This window comes from Anomaloglossus baeobatrachus, chromosome 5, assembly GCF_048569485.1.
Source record: "Anomaloglossus baeobatrachus isolate aAnoBae1 chromosome 5, aAnoBae1.hap1, whole genome shotgun sequence".
NCBI classification, from domain to species: Eukaryota; Metazoa; Chordata; class Amphibia; order Anura; family Aromobatidae; genus Anomaloglossus; species Anomaloglossus baeobatrachus.
In genome coordinates this window covers 578,170,173-578,187,117 of record NC_134357.1, presented here as the reverse complement: position 1 = coordinate 578,187,117, position 16,945 = coordinate 578,170,173, and the positions used below count along the sequence as shown (strand labels likewise).

The 16,945-nt window shown below is 52.3% G+C and overlaps 1 protein-coding gene across 1 annotated transcript in view; it reads right to left on the bottom strand.

Moving 5' to 3' along the window:
* Positions 1–16,945, bottom strand: part of LOC142313112 (uncharacterized) — a 210,917-nt gene that overhangs the window by 163,387 nt on the left and 30,585 nt on the right. The gene's annotated exons all lie outside the window — the stretch shown is intronic.

Here is a 16,945-nt window from a genome sequence, read left to right as displayed (position 1 = left end):
GGCAGGAGAGCTGCAAGCACCTGGCCCAGAAGCAACCTGAAGGAACAGCTGCAATCCAAGGGCCCGGTGTGGACTCCAGCAGAGAAGCCCCAGAGAGGGCCTGCGCAGTCTACCCCACAGAAAAAGGGGCGAACCACCGGTCCCAGCAGCAAGAGGGCAATTGCTAACCCAAAGTGCAGTGTCCTAAACAGCAAAGAAAGATTAAGGAGTAGGCCTCATACTCAACTGGCCAAAGATCACCCCAGGCACTTCCAGGCCGGCCTGGTCATCTTTACCATCTGTGACGGTCTCCCTGGACTAAACTTCTGCCGAGTAAAAGAGGAGAAGGTAAAGAGACTACTGTTTGTGCCTGTTTCTTTCATTGCTTGTCGGCCCTGCACCGTGCTAGTCACACAACACCATAGACTTCCACAAGCACCAACTGTGTCCCGGGGCACCGCTCCACCTGTGGGGAGCAGTACCACCATCGCTGCCACTTCATCACCCCGGAGGCCTCACACAGCAGCGGCGGCTTAATAGCCGCATACCACAGGTGGCGTCACGAACACAAACTTAAAGTCATCAGCCACATATTCTACTGACACCCACCAGGGCCACGGAGCCGGGCCCAGCCACCACTGACTACCACCGGGCTAGTCCGGCCCGGCACCGGGTGTCCCATAGCCCTGGGGTGGGCGAGTCATGTACGAGGTGTACGGAGCAGAGCCGTGTGTGTACGAGGTGTATGGAGCAGAGCCGTGTGTGTACGAGGTGTACGGAGCGGAGCTGTGTGTGTACGGAGCGGAGCCGTGTGTGTACGAGGTGCACGGAGCAGAGCCGTGTGTGTACGAGGTTTACGGAGCGGAGCCGTGTGTGTACGAGGTTTACGGAGCGGAGCCGTGTGTGTATGAGGTGTACGGAGCGGAGCCGTGTGTTTATGAGGTGTACGGAGCGGAGTCGTGTGTGTACAAGGTGTACGGAGCGGAGCCGTGTGTGTACGAGGTGAGCGGAGCCGTGTGTGTACGAGGTGTACGGAGCAGAGCCGTGTGTGTACGAGGTGTACGGAGCAGAGTCGTGTGTGTACGAGGTGTACGGAGCAGAGCCGTGTGTGTACGAGGTGTACGGAGCAGAGCCGTGTGTGTACGAGGTGTACGGAGCGGAGCCATGTGTGTACGGAGCGGAGCCGTGTGTGTACGAGGTGCACGGAGCAGAGCCGTGTGTGTACGAGGTGTACAGAGCGGAGCCGTGTGTGTACGAGGTGCACGGAGCAGAGCCGTGTGTGTACGAGGTGTACGGAGCAGAGCCGTGTGTGTACGAGGTGTACGGAGCAGAGCCGTGTGTGTACGAGGTGTATGGAGCAGAGCCGTGTGTGTACGAGGTGTACGGAGCGGAGCCGTGTGTGTACGGAGCGGAGCCGTGTGTGTACGAGGTGCACGGAGCAGAGCCGTGTGTGTACGAGGTTTACGGAGCGGAGCCGTGTGTGTACGAGGTTTACGGAGCGGAGCCGTGTGTGTACGAGGTTTACGGAGCGGAGCCGTGTGTGTATTAGGTGTACGGAGCGGAGCCGTGTGTGTACGAGGTGTACGGAGCGGAGCCGTGTGTGTACGAGGTGAGCGGAGCCATGTGTGTACGAGGTGTACAGAGCGGAGCCGTGTGTGTACGGAGCGGAGCCGTGTGTGTACGAGGTGCACGGAGCAGAGCCGTGTGTGTACGAGGTGTACGGAGCAGAGCCGTGTGTGTACGAGGTGTACGGAGCAGAGCCGTGTGTGTACGAGGTGTACGGAGCGGAGCCGTGTGTGTACGGAGCGGAGCCGTGTGTGTACGAGGTGCACGGAGCAGAGCCGTGTGTGTACGAGGTTTACGGAGCGGAGCCGTGTGTGTACGAGGTGTACGGAGCGGAGCCGTGTGTGTACGAGGTGAGCGGAGCCGTGTGTGTACGAGGTGTACGGAGCTGAGCCGTGTGTGTACGAGGTGTACGGAGCTGAGCCGTGTGTGTACGAGGTGTACGGAGCTGAGCCGTGTGTTTACGAGGTGTACGGAGCTGAGCCGTGTGTGTACGAGGTGTACGGAGCAGAGCCGTGTGTGTACGAGGTGTACGGAGCAGAGCCGTGTGTGTACGAGGTGTACGGAGCAGAGCCGTGTGTGTACGAGGTGTACGGAGAAGAGCCGTGTGTGTACGAGGTGTACGGAGCAGAGCCGTGTGTGTACGAGGTGTACGGAGCTGAGCCGTGTGTTTACGAGGTGTACGGAGCTGAGCCGTGTGTTTACGAGGTGTACGGAGCTGAGCCGTGTGTGTACGAGGTGTACGGAGCGGAGCCGTGTGTGTACGAGGTGCACGGAGCAGAGCCGTGTGTGTACGAGGTGTACGGAGCAGAGCCGTGTGTGTACGAGGTGTACGGAGCAGAGCCGTGTGTGTACGAGGTGTACGGAGCGGAGCCGTGTGTGTACGGAGCGGAGCCGTGTGTGTACGAGGTGCACGGAGCGGAGCCGTGTGTGTACGAGGTTTACGGAGCGGAGCCGTGTGTGTACGAGGTGTACGGAGCGGAGCCGTGTGTGTACGAGGTGAGCGGAGCCGTGTGTGTACGAGGTGTACGGAGCTGAGCCGTGTGTGTACGAGGTGTACGGAGCTGAGCCGTGTGTGTACGAGGTGTACGGAGCTGAGCCGTGTGTTTACGAGGTGTACGGAGCTGAGCCGTGTGTGTACGAGGTGTACGGAGCAGAGCCGTGTGTGTACGAGGTGTACGGAGCAGAGCCGTGTGTGTACGAGGTGTACGGAGCAGAGCCGTGTGTGTACGAGGTGTACGGAGAAGAGCCGTGTGTGTACGAGGTGTACGGAGCAGAGCCGTGTGTGTACGAGGTGTACGGAGCTGAGCCGTGTGTTTACGAGGTGTACGGAGCTGAGCCGTGTGTTTACGAGGTGTACGGAGCTGAGCCGTGTGTGTACGAGGTGTACGGAGCGGAGCCGTGTGTGTACGAGGTGTACGGAGCGGAGCCGTGTGTGTACGAGGTGTACGGAGCGGAGCCGTGTGTGTACGAGGTGTACGGAGCTGAGCCGTGTGTGTACGAGGTGTACGGAGCTGAGCCGTGTGTGTACGAGGTGTACGGAGCTGAGCAGTGTGTGTACGAGGTGTACGGAGCTGAGCCGCGTGTGTACGAGGTGTACGGAGTGGAGCCGCGTGTGTACGAGGTGTACGGAGTGGAGCCGCGTGTGTACGAGGTGTACGGAGTGGAGCCGCGTGTGTACGAGGTGTACGGAGTGGAGCCGCGTGTGTACGAGGTGTACGGAGTGGAGCCGCGTGTGTACGAGGTGTACGGAGTGGAGCCGCGTGTGTACGAGGTGTACGGAGTGGAGCCGCGTGTGTACGAGGTGTACGGAGTGGAGCCGCGTGTGTACGAGGTGTACGGAGCGGAGCCGTGTGTGTACGAGGTGTACGGAGCGGAGCCGTGTGTGTACGAGGTGTACGGAGCGGAGCCGCGTGTGTACGAGGTGTACGGAGCGGAGCCGCGTGTGTACGAGGTGTACGGAGTGGAGCCGCGTGTGTGTATGAGGTGTACGGAGTGGAGCCGCGTGTGTGTATGAGGTGTACGGAGTGGAGCCGCGTGTGTGTACGAGGTGTACGGAGTGGAGCCGCGTGTGTGTACGAGGTGTACGGAGTGGAGCCGCGTGTGTGTACGAGGTGTACGGAGTGGAGCCGCGTGTGTACGAGGTGTACGGAGTGGAGCCGCGTGTGTACGAGGTGTACGGAGTGGAGCCGCGTGTGTACGAGGTGTACGGAGTGGAGCCGCGTGTGTACGAGGTGTACGGAGTGGAGCCGCGTGTGTACGAGGTGTACGGAGTGGAGCCGCGTGTGTACGAGGTGTACGGAGTGGAGCCGCGTGTGTACGAGGTGTACGGAGTGGAGCCGCGTGTGTACGAGGTGTACGGAGTGGAGCCGCGTGTGTACGAGGTGTACGGAGTGGAGCCGCGTGTGTACGAGGTGTACGGAGTGGAGCCGCGTGTGTACGAGGTGTACGGAGTGGAGCCGCGTGTGTACGAGGTGTACGGAGTGGAGCCGCGTGTGTACGAGGTGTACGGAGTGGAGCCGCGTGTGTACGAGGTGTACGGAGTGGAGCCGCGTGTGTACGAGGTGTACGGAGTGGAGCCGCGTGTGTACGAGGTGTACGGAGTGGAGCCGCGTGTGTACGAGGTGTACGGAGTGGAGCCGCGTGTGTACGAGGTGTACGGAGCGGAGCCGCGTGTGTACGAGGTGTACGGACCGAAGCTTCATGTATATTATTGTGTTCCCCCCTTGCCACATCTGGGTTAGGCCTTGCAGCCCCATTTCTCTGCCCTGAGCTCAGTCCCGGGGGTCCGGCGCTCTCTGGTTTCTCTGCCCTGAGCTCAGTCCCGGGGGTCCGGCGCTCTCTGGTTTCTCTGCCCTGAGCTCTGTCCCGGGGGTCCGGCGCTCTCTGGTTTCTCTGCCCTGAGCTCAGTCCCGGGGTCCGGTGCTCTCTGGTTTCTCTGTCCTGAGCTCAGTCCGGGGGTCCGGTGCTCTCTGGTCTCTCTGTCCTGAGCTCAGTCCTAGGGGTCCGGCGCTCTCTGGTTTCTCTGCCCTGAGCTCAGTCCCGGGGTCTGGTGCTCTCTGGTTTCTCTGTCCTGAGCTCAGTCCCGGGGGTCCGGCGCTCTCTGGTTTCTCTGCTCTAAGCTCAGTCCCGGGGGTCTGGCGCTCTCTGGTTTCTCTGCCCTAAGCTCAGTCCCGGGGTCCGGCGCTTTCTGGTTTCTCTGCCCTGAGCTCAGTCCCGGGATCCAGCACTCTCTGTTTTCTTTGCCCTGAGCTGAGTCCCGGGGGTCCGGTGCTCTCTGGCTTCTCTGCCCTGAGCTCAGTCCCGGGGTCCGGCGCTCTCTGGTCTCTCTGCCCTGAGCTCAGTCCCGGGGTCCGGCGCTTTCTGGTTTCTCTGCCCTCAGCTAAGTCCCGGGGGTCCGGCGCTCTCTGGTTTCTCTGCCCTGACCTCAGTCCCGGGGGTCCGGCGCTCTCTGGTCTCTCTGCCCTGAGCTGAGTCCCTGGGGTCCGGTGCTCTCTGGTTTCTCTGCCCTGAGCTCAGTCCCAGGGGTCCGGTGCTCTCTGGTTTCTCTGCCATGACCTCAGTCCCGGGGGTCCGGCGCTCTCTGGTCTCTCTGCCCAGAGCTGAGTCCCGGGGGTCCGGTGCTCTCTGGTTTCTCTGCCCTGAGCTCAGTCCCGGGGGTCCGGCACTCTCTGGTTTCTCTGCCCTGAGCTCAGTCCCGGGGGTCTGGTGCTCTCTGGTTTCTCTGCCCTGAGCTCAGTCCCGGGGGTCCGGTGCTCTCTGGTTTCTCTGCCCTGAGCTCAGTCCCGGGGGTCCGGCGCTCTCTGGTTTCTCTGCCCTGAGCTCAGTCCCGGGGTCCGGCGCTCTCTGGTTTCTCTGCCCTGAGCTCAGTCCCGGGGGTCCGGTGCTCTCTGGTTTCTCTGTCCTGAGCTCAGTCCGGGGGTCCGGTGCTCTCTGGTCTCTCTGTCCTGAGCTCAGTCCTAGGGGTCCGGCGCTCTCTGGTTTCTCTGCCCTGAGCTCAGTCCCGGGGTCTGGTGCTCTCTGGTTTCTCTGGCCTGAGCTCAGTCCCGGGGTCCGGCGCTTTCTGGTTTCTCTGCCCTGAGCTCAGTCCCGGGGGTCCGGTGCTCTCTGGTTTCTCTGCCCTGAGCTCAGTACTAGGGGTCCGGCGCTCTCTGGTCTCTCTGCCCTAAGCTCAGTCCCGGGGTCCGGAGCTTTCTGGTTTCTCTGCCCTGAGCTCAGTCCCGGGGTCCAGCACTCTCTGTTTTCTTTGCCCTGAGCTGAGTCCCGGGGGTCCGGTGCTCTCTGGCTTCTCTGCCCTGAGCTCAGTCCCGGGGTCCGGCGCTCTCTGGTCTCTCTGCCCTGAGCTCAGTCCCGGGGTCCGGCGCTTTCTGGTTTCTCTGCCCTGAGCTAAGTCCCGGGGGTCCGGCGCTCTCTGGTTTCTCTGCCCTGACCTCAGTCCCGGGGGTCCGGCGCTCTCTGGTCTCTCTGCCCTGAGCTGAGTCCCTGGGGTCCGGTGCTCTCTGGTTTCTCTGCCCTGAGCTCAGTCCCAGGGGTCCGGTGCTCTCTGGTTTCTCTGCCCTGACCTCAGTCCCGGGGGTCCGGCGCTCTCTGGTCTCTCTGCCCAGAGCTGAGTCCCGGGGGTCCGGTGCTCTCTGGTTTCTCTGCCCTGAGCTCAGTCCCGGGGGTCCGGTGCTCTCTGGTTTCTCTGCCCTGACCTCAGTCCCGGGGGTCCGGCGCTCTCTGGTCTCTCTGCCCAGAGCTGAGTCCCGGGGGTCCGGCGCTCTCTGGTTTCTCTGCCCTGAGCTCAGTCCCGGGGGTCCGGCGCTCTCTGGTTTCTCTGCCCTGAGCTCAGTCCCGGGGGTCCGGTGCTCTCTGGTTTCTCTGCCCTGAGCTCAGTCCCGGGGGTCCGGTGCTCTCTGGTTTCACTGCCCTGAGCTCAGTCCCGGGGGTCCGGCGCTCTCTGGTTTCTCTGTCCTGACCTCAGTCCCGGGGGTCCGGCGCTCTCTGGTTTTTCTGTCCTGAGCTTAGTCCTGGGGGTCCAGCTCTCTCTGGTTTCTCTGCCCTGAGCTCAGTCCCGGGGGTCCGGCGCTCTCTGGTCTCTCTGCCCTGAGCTCAGTCCCGGGGGTCCGGCGCTCTCTGGTTTCTCTGTCCTGACCTCAGTCCCGGGGGTCCGGCGCTCTCTGGTTTTTCTGTCCTGAGCTTAGTCCTGGGGGTCCGGCTCTCTCTGGTTTCTCTGTCCTGAGCTCAGTCCTGGGGGTCCATCGCTCTCTTTGTACGTCTTGGTAGCAGGGTCTCCCGGTCTCTTGCTTACACCGACTCTTGGTCACGCTTCCCCCATTATTCGCTCCTCACTTCTGGCACAATTTCCCTGCGCCGTCTTTTCTAGACAGTTTCATGTGTGGAATGTAACGTGGGATTTTTTTCCTGCATTGAAGCCGAATAGACCGGACATGAGATGATTATTACCAGTTACTGGACAACTACTATATGGCGGCACTATTTGTTTCCAAATGTCTTCTTAGGTCGTTATAAGGATTATAAATTTATCACATTTCAAGAATCAATCTTGACATTAGACAGCAGTCGGTCAGGGGTCTCCACAGGGGTAGGAATTACAACAGATATCACCAATTCATACCAATCTGAATCGCACAGGTATTTTAGACTTCCCACTATGACACAAGGAATAGAGTCACAGATTATTAACCGCTCTGCCCGGTCTCTGAGTGACTTAAGCCCACTTTACACGTTGCAATTAGTTGTACAATCGCATTTGCGGTGTGACACGCCCAGGTCGCATACGGGATCTTATGAGATTGCACGTAGGTCGTTCATTTGCTGTCACACGTGCGTTAGTAGTCTATGTTAAATTGATCAATTTTGTGTGCGATCCTTTAGATCATGTGTTCTGTGACGTGTGCATTGGGCACCTTTTTTTTTTTTTTTATTTATTGACTTGCCAAGCGTGTGTAATGTGTAGGGATGCGTTTTTACTATGTCATCTGCCATTCAGCTCTGCTACATGGCCGCTAACAGCAGACACAGACAGCCATGTAGCAGAGCTGAATGGCAGATGACAGCAGACACAGACAGAGCCGCACTGTCAGAATGAACTCGGGTGAACTTCACCCGACTTCACGGTCATGCTGCAGCTCTGTCTGTGTCGCGCCCTGATTAGCGGTCACCAGTGAAGACTCACCGGTGACCGCTAATCTCCTAAATTACTGAAGTTAGCAGCCCTCTCTCATATTCACCAATCCCCGATCCCCGGCACTGCACGGCGTTCACATTGCTCCGGCGGCTTTTACTGTTTTGAAAAAGCCGGCCGCCCATTAAACAATTTCGTATTCCCTGCTTTCCCCGCCCACCGGCGCCTATGATTGGTTACAGTGAGACACGCCCCCACTCTGAGTGACAGGTGTCACACTGCACCCAATCACAGCAGCCGGTGGGCGTGTCTATACTGTGTAGTGAAATAAATAATTAAATAATTAAAAAAAACGGCGTGCGGTTCCCCCCAATTTTAAAACCAGCCAGATAGAGCCATACGGCTGAAGGCTGGTATTCTCAGGATGGGGAGCTCCACGTTATGGGGAGCCCCCCAGCCTAACAATATCAGCCAACAGCCGCCCAGAATTGCCGCATACATTATATGCGACAGTTCTGGGACTGTACCCGGCTCTTCCCGATTTGCCCTGGTGCGTTGGCAAATCGGGGTAATAAGGAGTTATTGGCAGCCCATAGCTGCCAATAAGTCCTAGATTAATCATGTCAGGCGTCTCCCCGAGATACCTTCCATGATTAATCTGTAAATTACAGTAAATAAACACACACACCCGAAAAAATCCTTTATTAGAAATAAAAACACAAACATATACCCTGGTTCACCACTTTAATCAGCCCCAAAAAGCCCTCCATGTCCGGCGTAATCCAGAATGCTCCAGCGTCGCTTCCAGCGCTGCTGCATGGAGGTGACCGGAGCTGCAGCACACACCGCCGCTCCGGTCACCTCAACGCAGCTAATGAACACAGCCGCGCGATCAGCTGAGCTGTCACTGAGGTTACCCGCTGTCACTGGATCCAGCGGTGGATGCAGCGGTGGCCGCGGGTAACCTCAGTGACAGCTCAGCTGATCGCGCTACTCACCGCCGCTCCTATCACCTCCACGCAGCAACTGAGGTGAGTAGCGCGATCAGCTGAGCTGTCACTGAGGTTACCCGCGGCCACCGCTGGATCCAGTGACAGCAGCTGATCGCGCGGCTGTCTTCATTACCTGCGTGGAGGTGACCGGAGCGGCGGTGTATTCTGCAGCTCCGGTCACCTCCATGCAGCAGCGCTGGAAGCGACGCTGGAGCATCCTGGATTCTGCCGGACATGGAGGGCTTTTTGGGGCTGATTAAAGTGGTGAACCAGGGTATATGTTTGTGGTTTTTATTTCTAATAAAGGATTTTTTCGGGTGTGTGTGTGTTTATTTACTGTAATTTACAGATTAATCATGGAGGGTGTCTCATAGACGCCTGACATGATTAATCTAGGACTTATTGGCAGCTATGGGCTGCCAATAACTCCTTATTACCCCGATTTGCCAACGCACCAGGGCAAATCGGGAAGAGCCGGGTACAGTCCCAGAACTGTCGCATCTAATGTATGCGGCAATTCTGGGCGGCTGTTGGCTGATATTGTTAGGCTGGGGGGCTCCCCATAACGTGGAGCTCCCCATCCTGAGAATACCAGCCTTCAGCCGTATGGCTTTATCTGGCTGGTTTTAAAATTGGGGGGAACCGCACGCCGTTTTTTTTCATTATTTAATTATTTATTTCACTACACAGTATAGACACGCCCACCGGCTGCTGTGATTGGGTGCAGTGTGACACCTGTCACTCAGAGTGGGGGCGTGTCTCACTGTAACCAATCATAGGCGCCGGTGGGCGGGGAAAGCAGGGAATACGAGATTGTTTAATGGGCGGCCGGCTTTTTCAAAACAGTAAAAGCCGCCGTAGCAGTGTGAACGCCGTGCAGCGCCGGGGATCGGGGATCGGTGAGTATATGAGAGAGGGGGATAGACTGACATGGACAGAGAGTGAGGGACAGAGATAGTGACCGACTGACAGAGATTAGTGAATGACAGACATTGTGAGGAGCTTCAGAACGCAGCTTTTCAGCTGCGCTCTGAAGCGGACCTTTTTTAAGCTGCGGTGGAGAGCGCACACCTGCGCACATAGCATCAGACACCAAAATCGTATGAGGGATGTCACACGTTACAATTCATTAGGTTCGTGCAACAAAACGCTCAATTCTAGAGAATAATACGATGTGTTTGCGATCAACGGTTTTGCGTTCAATCCTGATCGCACGTAGATGTCACACGCAGATACCTCACAAACGATGCCGGATGTGCGTCACTTACAACTTGACCCCAACGACAGATTGTGAGATATATTGAAGCATGTGTAGCGGGCTTTAGAGCCTGCAAACTTCAAACAAGAGCAGGATTTATTAACAGATGCATAAATCTTACAAACCAACAAGTTATGTTGCTCAGTTAAATTTTAATAAATTTTCACCATAAAAGTGTGGGTCAATTATTATTCAAACCCTAGGTTTAATATTTTGTGGAATAACCCTTGTTTGCAATTACAGCTAATAATCGTCTTTTATAAGACCTGATCAGGCAGGCACAGGTCTCTGGAGTTATCTTGCCCACTCCTCCATGCAGATCTTCTCCAAGTTATCTTGGTTCTTTGGGTGTCTCATGTGGACTTTAATCTTGAGCTCCTTCCACAAGTTTTCAAATGGGTTAAGGTCAGCAGACTGACTAGGCCACTGCAACACCTTTATTTTTTCCCTCTTGAACCAGGCCTTGTTTTCTTGGCTGTGTGCTTTGGGTCGTTGTCTTGTTGGAAGATGAAATGACGACCCATCTTAAGATCCTTGATGGAGGAGCGGAGGTTCTTGGCCAAAAGCTCCAGGTAGGCCGTGCTATCCATCTTCCCATTGATGCGGACCAGATGGCCAGGCCCCTTGGCTGAGAAACAGCCCCACAGCATGATGCTGCCACCACCATGCTTGACTGTAGGGATGGTATTCTTGGGGTCGTATGTAGTGCCATCCAGTCTCCAAACGTCACGTGTGTGGTTGGCACCAAAGATTTCGATCTTGGTCTCATCAGACCAGAGAACCTTGAACCAGTCTGTCTCAGAGTCCTCCAAGTGATCATGAGCAAACTATAGACGAGCCTTGACATGACTCTTTGAAAGTAAAGGTACCTTACGGGCTCGTCTGGAACGGAGACCATTGCGGTGGAGTACGTTACTTATGGTATTGACTGAAACCAATGTCCCCACTGCCATGAGATCTTCCCGGAGCTCCTTCATTGTTGTCCTTGGGTTAGCCTTGACTCTTCGGACAAGCCTGGCCTCGGCACGGGTGGAAACTTTCAAAGGCTGTCCAGGCCATGGAAGGCTAACAGTAGTTCCATAAGCCTTCCACTTCCGGATGATGCTCCCAACAGTGGAGACATGTAGGCCCAACTCCTTGGAAAGGGTTTTGTACCCCTTGCCAGCTTTGTGACCCTCCACGATCTTGTTTCTGATGGCCTTGGAATGCTCCTTTGTCTTTCCCATGTTGACCAAGTATGAGTGCTGTTCACAAGTTTGGGGAGGGCCTTAATTAGTCAGAAAAGGCTGGAAAAAAAGAGATAATTAATCCAAACATGTGAAGCTCATTGTTCTTTGTGCCTGAAATACTTCTTAATACTTTAGGGGAACCAAACAGAATTCTGGTGGTTTGAGGGGTTGAATAATAAATGACTCTCTGAATAAACTTTTGACAATTTAAAAAAAAAAATTAAAAGAAATAACATTCTTTTTTGCTGCAGTGCATTTCACACTTCCAGGCTGATCTACAGTCCAAATGTCACAATGCCAAGTTAATTCCGAATGTGTAAACCTGCTAAATCTTCAGGGGGTTGAATACTACTTGTAGGCACTGTAGGACTATGGGGGCTACATTATAATATATGGAGGACTATGGAGGCTACTTTATACATAGAGGACTATGGAGGTGTGTTATAAAACATTGAGGACTGTGGTGCAGTATAATATATGGAGAAATATGGGGTGAATTATAATACATGGAGAACTATGGGAAATTCATTATAATACATGGAGGACTATGGAGGTGCATTCCAATATATGAAGGGTTATGTGGGACCCTTTATACTATATGGAAGGCTATGTGGGGACCATTATTGTATTTGGAGAACTATATACGAGGGAGGATAAAGATACAAGTATGGGATGGGAATGTTTTGTGCTGAGGTAAAAAAGGCTCTTACCCTCAGCACCCAGCTTTCCCATGCTCTAATGTACATCTCTCAGCATCCAGCTTTCCCATGCTCTGATATGGGAAAACTGGGTGCTGAGGCAATGATGTATAGCAGAGCATGGGAAAGCTGGGTGCCGAGGACCAGATGGATATCTGAACATGGCAAAGCTTTGTGCTGATAAAGGGATTTCAGATCATGGGAAACCTGGGTGCTGAGGGTAAAAGCCGCTTTACACGCTACATCGCTAAAGCGATGTCGTTGGGGTCACGGAATTTGTGACGGACATCCGGCCGCATTAGCGATGTCATTGCGTGTGAAACCTATGAGCGATTTTGAATCGTCGCAAAAACGTTCAAAATCGCTAATCGGTGACATGCCCCCCTATTCCCAATTATCGTTGCTGCTGCAGGTACGATGTTGTTCGTCATTCCTGAAGCAGCACACATCGCTATGTGTGACACCGCAGGAACGAGGAACCTCACCTTACCTGCGGCCGCCGGCAATGAGGAAGGAAGGAGGTGGGCGGGATGTTACATCCTGCCCATTTCCGCCCCTCCACTTCTATTGGGCGGCCACTTAGTGACGTCGCTGTGACGCCGCACGAACCGCCCCCTTGGAAAGGAGGCGGTTCGCCGGTCACAGCGACGTCACTAGGCATGTAAGTAGTGTGACGGGTCCACGCGATTTTGTGCGCCACGGGCAGCGATTTGTCCGTGTCGCACAAACGATGGGGGCGGTACGCACGCTAGTGATCTTGCTAGCGAGATCGCAGCTTGTAAAGCGGCCTTTAGAGCCAAGTGTCAGCATCATTATCCTGTACTCCGAGTGTCAGTGTCACTATCCCGTACCCTAAGGGGTACTTTGCAAGCTGCGACATCGCTAGCCGATGCTAGCAATGCCGAGCGCGATAGCCCCCGCCCCCGTCGCACATGCGATATGTAGTGTGAGCTGCCATAGCGAACATTATCATTACGGCAGCTGGACACGCACTTACCTGGTTGGTGACGTCGCTGTGACTGCCGAACAATCCCTCCTTCAAGGGGGAGGTGCGTTCAGCGTCACAGCGACGTCACAAAGCGGCTGGCCAATAGCAGCGGAGAGTCGGAGATGAGCGGGATGTAAACATCCCGCCCTCCTTCTCCCTTCCGCCTTGCCAGTGGACGCCAGGCGCAGGTAAGGAGATGTTTGTCGCTCCTGCGGCTTCACACACACAGCGATGTGTGGAGCTGCAGGAACGACAAACAACATCGTACCTGCGGACGCACCAACATAATGAAAATGAACGATGTGACACAGATCACCAACGATTTTTGACTGTTTCACACTCGTTCATCTTCTCTCCTAGGCTTTACACGTTGCGACATCGTTACCGGCGCCGGATGTGAGTCACTTTCGATTTGACCCCGACGATATCGCAGGTGCAATATCGCAACGTGCAAAGTACCCATAAGTGTCGGTGTACGTGGAGGGGGGGCCCCGGTCCAAATTTTGCACCATGGCACATCAAACTCTAGTTACGCCACTGCAACACTTGTAAACCGCTCCTGGTGCCTGATATCATTATCTAGTGTCCTCACTCCGTGGTCTTCACTTACAATGTGAACTGTTTTGTCACCATTACCTTAGTGAATAGCCCCTTCACCCCCAGGCAATCTTCCATTTTTCATTTACATTTTTTCCTCTCCTTCTTCCAAGAGCCATAACTTTTTTATTTTTCCGTCAATCTTGCCATATGAGGTCTTGTGTTTTACAGGACGAGTTGTAGTTTTGAATGAAATCGTTATTTTTACCATATAGTGCACTGAAAAATGGTGGGAAAAATCCAAGTGCGGTGAAATTGCAGAAAAAAAGTGTAGTTGCGCTATTGGTTTTGGAGTCTTTTTTTCTCAGTGTTCACTATATGGTAAAACTGACATGTTGGTGTGAAGCCTCAGGTCGGTACGAGTTTGTAGATACCAAACATAGGCTCTGTGCACACGTTGCTTTTTTCATGCTTTTTTCATGCTTTTTTCCTTTCAGATTTTAATCAATACTGCAAGGAAAAAGCTTCCCAGCAAAGACTATGAGCCTCCTGAAGTGCTGTGCACACGGGGCTTTTTTCAGCAGCTTCTTTCTGCCAAGACATGCTTTTTCTGCAGAAAAAAAATCTGCTACATGTACACACAGTCTTACTTTTATCTAAGGGGTTAAAAAATTCAGAAGTTGTGCCTTTGTCACCATTTTCCGAGCCCCGTTGCGTTCTCATTTTTTGGGATCTGGGTCTGTGATGGCTTTTTTTGCGTCTTGAGCTGGCGTTTTTAATTAAATCATTTTTGTGCACATGCTATGTTTTGATCGCCTGTTTGTGGAAATAAAACCCCCCTCACAATTTTTGGTGTTTGGAATTTTTTTTCTCGCCACGCCGTGTACTAATCATATTAACTAGTTTTATAGTTTGATTGATCAGGCATTTCTGAACGTAGCGATACCAAATATTTGAGCAAAAAACTCCATAACACCATACAAATTTGGATGTGGGTATGGATTCTGCTAAATCCCCACATACAGCACAAACTCAGAACCATGGTATTAAGAGAAAAGAGAACAAGAGTTTTATAGTGCTAAAATTGTTCAAAAAAAATTATTATGAAGAAGGTGAACATCCATTTAGTCTAAAAACATATTAAAACACCAGGACAATGCCCCGAGATAGATAGACAGCACTTAAAGATTAGAGGCACCTGTCCCCTGATGAAGATTGAAAACCGATGTATCGAAACGTGCGTTGGGCGTTTCGAGGTTCCATTTCCTGTGACCTGTTACCGAATTCAGCTTTACCACCGCCACTTTTGCATGCCCTACTCCAGTATTACATCTCTGTATGCTTTAAGCTTTTTGAGTGGATCTGACTTCATGTTGTACCTAGTTATAGTCCACTATGGAGATACTATATTCTGATATTATGATGATTGTGCCATCTGTACAATCATAAAATGTAATTAGTTTCATGAGTCCCTAAGTGGTGTCTATCTATCTCGGGGCATGGTCCTGGTGTTTTAATATGTTTTTAGACTAAATGGATGTTCACCTTCTTTATAAGAACATTTTTTGTACAATTTCTTCTATAGAAACTCTTGTTCTCTTTTTTCTTGATACCAAATATGCGTAGTTTTTTTTATTTTTATTAACTGTTATATTTTCAGGAGGGTCATTTGAATTTTTAGCTTTTTTGTTATTTTTTTTCTTCCTATTATTTTTTAAAAACTTTTTATTAACATTTTTTATTTATTTTCCTAGTCCCCTAGGGGACGTTATCACTGCATAGTCCGATTTCCTAAGCATTTCAGAAATGCTGCTTCCTGTGAGTGCTGGCGATCTGTCGGCTCTCCCAGGAAGTTTACCATGGCAGTTTCAGGGGTCATCAGCTGACCCCGCGCTACCATGGAAACACATTGGCGCACCGTGATCATGTCACGGGACAGCCGATGGTGGTGGGAAATGGCACAATCCCCACTGCGGCCATTTAAGTCGTGCTGTCAGTGTTTTACAGCGCTATCTAAAAGGGTTAACAGGTGCGGGTGGATCTCCGATACACCTGAGCCTGATACCCACACCTGATACCCAAACATATGCAGAGATTTCCTCGGGCTCACCACCAGAGCCCGCAGTAACTGGAGATAGGCGACCAAAGACGTACCGGTACGCCCTTGGGCGTAAAGGGGTTAAAAAACAAAAGCAATTTATATTTCATTATATATAGAAAATAAAAGTTGTAAATTTATTTACACACAACACTGCTGCATGGACAGTATATGCACGCTCAGTTCTGCTACATAAGCACATTTACATACAGCTCTACTAAATACAATGGAGATCAAAATTAGAGAACAATGTCTGATGACTCGCTTTTTTCAGAAACAATGTAATAACTTTGTCACCAAGGATGTTCCAGAGCTTTTCTATTGGGTTTAGATCAGGACACTGGGCAAGTATTTCATTGTTTCAATGTTTTCTGTTTCAAGGAACTGCTTTACCCAATTTGTTGTATGACAGGGGGCATTGTCCTGCATGAAAACTGCTGGATGATTGAGGGATGAACGCAAGGAAGGAACCACGTGTTGTTGAAGAAGGTTCTGATACACACTTACATTCACTCTTCCATGTAGCTGTATGAGAGGTCCAAATCCTGCTGCAGAAAACATTCCTCAAACCATGACACGTCCTCCACCACCATTCACTGACTTCTTAACACACTTTGGGTTTAGTCTTTCTCCAGTTCGTTGACGAACATAATGTTTCCCATCGGACCCAAATAAATTAAATTTGCTTTCATCGCTATCTATGGAGCACTTCTTCTCTGTCCACACAACATGCTCCTCACAAAAGGTGAGTTCAGCCTTTTGATTCTTTCTGCTAATGAGAGGTTTGGTCACTGCAGAGTGGGCTTTCAATCCAAATGCTCTTAAACATCGTGACATTGTATGACGAGACAGATCCTTACCCAGTTTGGTGCTGAACTGGCGAGCAATTCTAGCTGCAGTGCTGAAACAATTACCCATGGAGATTCTCCACATTATCCTGTCCTCTCTTGCGAGAGCGACCAGTCTTCTTTGGGGAATTGAAAGAGTTCGTGATGTTGTAAAGATGCAATATTCTCCAAATCACAGACTTGCAACAACCAAATTCTCTTGCTAGGGCTGTTAGGGTTACCCCTTAGGCCTTCATATGGATAACCTGCTGCCGGTGTGTTTCAATCACTTTGTAATGGCAGACCATTTCTGCAAAGTCAGTGCAAACTGAAAAGTTAGGCTGCCAACAGGGTTTGTCAGATAATTAAGGAAATTAGCACTAGGTGCCAGATTAACACCAATAACTTGCAGGTATCTGAAAGTGTTCTGTAATTTTGATCAGTGTTTATTTACATTTATTTCATTTACATTTTTATGTGCTTTTGAAAAAAAACAATTTATGAAATAAGTTTAAAATACTGTGAATTTCCTCATATTAGCATATAATCACGTAGTACTACACAGTGATCGCAACTTTTAGAAAATTGTGATCTTCACTGTATATACAGTTATATACACACACACACTGTGTACACATCACCCCATTTT